Below are 1,504 nucleotides of genomic sequence, written 5' to 3'. Positions count from 1 at the left end.
AAGTGAGACCTATCCTATTCTTCAATTATCAAATCTATATCCACTAGAGCTTGATCATGCTTTCATTCAACGATTATGTGAACACCTTGTATATGTGCCAGACACCATCTACACTCTAGATCTAGGCGTTGGAAATCAAGAGACAAAAACACTGGGGGAAAACATACAATGAGCCTACAGGTAATTAGTTCTTTGAGACAAGGGGCTGTGAGAGCAAAGGAAGTGTACATAACCCACACATGGAATGTTATCAAAGTTTCTGGATGGTGTGCCATCAAAGTCTTAGTCAAGCTGAGAAGGGGACAGAAGGAATTGGGGCATAGGCATATATCATGAAAGACTGTCTCTTTTTCTCTCTTACACTCATGATATATCTTGCTTATATCTCTCTTACACTCATGATATATCAAGGACATAATAAAGTCCTTGAGGCCATGGACATTTAAATCCACAGTTTCTAACAAAGAACTTAGTGAACACTTTGTAACCTTAAGGTTTGATCAATGGCCAAGTCTTACACCCCAAAGTTGTCAATAATACTGTTTGGTAAGGACAAGAGTTATTGGGAGGCTATGACATTTATTTCTCCCTTACCCCATTAAATATATGAAGATGTAAATGCTATGGTCCTTGAAGCACACTGTGCAGTTGGTGTTTCCCCACCACCTCCCTGTGCCCTAAACTAAAATCAAAGATCCAGCTAAAATTAGGATCGGACACTGGTGTAGTATTAAGGATAGCTTCCCTAAGCCTTCTTCCTTGTGCTTCCCAATGTTCTCAGAGTTGCATTCAATCACGTACTTTTAAAAAAAAATTATTTATTCACTTTTAGAGAGAGAGAGAGAGAGTCAGAGTGCACTAGTAGGAGCTCAGGGAAGGGCAGAAAGGGAGGGAGGACAAGCAGACTGGGCTGAAAGCAGAGAAAAGGTGAGGCCAACCTCTTGACCCAAGATCAAGAACAGAGCCGCAATCCAGAGTAGGACACTTAACCGCCTGAGCCACCCAGGTGCTCCCAACCATGTCCTTTTTTATTTTTTTACAATAAAACATTTAAGACCTTTTTTACAAAAGTAAACTTGTGTTAAAACATTGAGCACTATTCACAAGGATCCTGTCTTCCAAAGCAATACTTAGGGTGTCTTCCATTATAACATCCCTGGACGACATGCAAGTTCAAAAGAGTTCCCAAAAAGGATACGAATAAAAAAAAAACTCGATAGGAGAGAGAGCCTTTAATACCTGGTTAGACCTCTACAGTAAACCCCCTCGTCTCCTATCTCTCCCGGGTTTCCCGGAGCCCCACCTCCATTCCCGCCCCCCGCCCTACGGCGTAATCGAGACTCCGCCCGCCTCTTAGCTCTAGCCTGCACCGGGACCCGCAGGCTGGCACGCCCCTGAGCCTGCGCCAGGTCCGCGCGTCCATCCCAGCACCGCCCAGTACGCGGCCGCGCGCCTTCCCGCTCCGCCCCCTGACATCTGCCCCGCCCCCAGGCGCCGTCCGCTC

The sequence above is a fragment of the Mustela nivalis genome (assembly GCF_964662115.1).
Source record: "Mustela nivalis genome assembly, chromosome: 4".
Lineage (NCBI taxonomy): Eukaryota > Metazoa > Chordata > Mammalia > Carnivora > Mustelidae > Mustela > Mustela nivalis.
The sequence above is the reverse complement of the archived record's forward strand: the minus strand, read 5'-3'. Positions refer to the sequence as shown.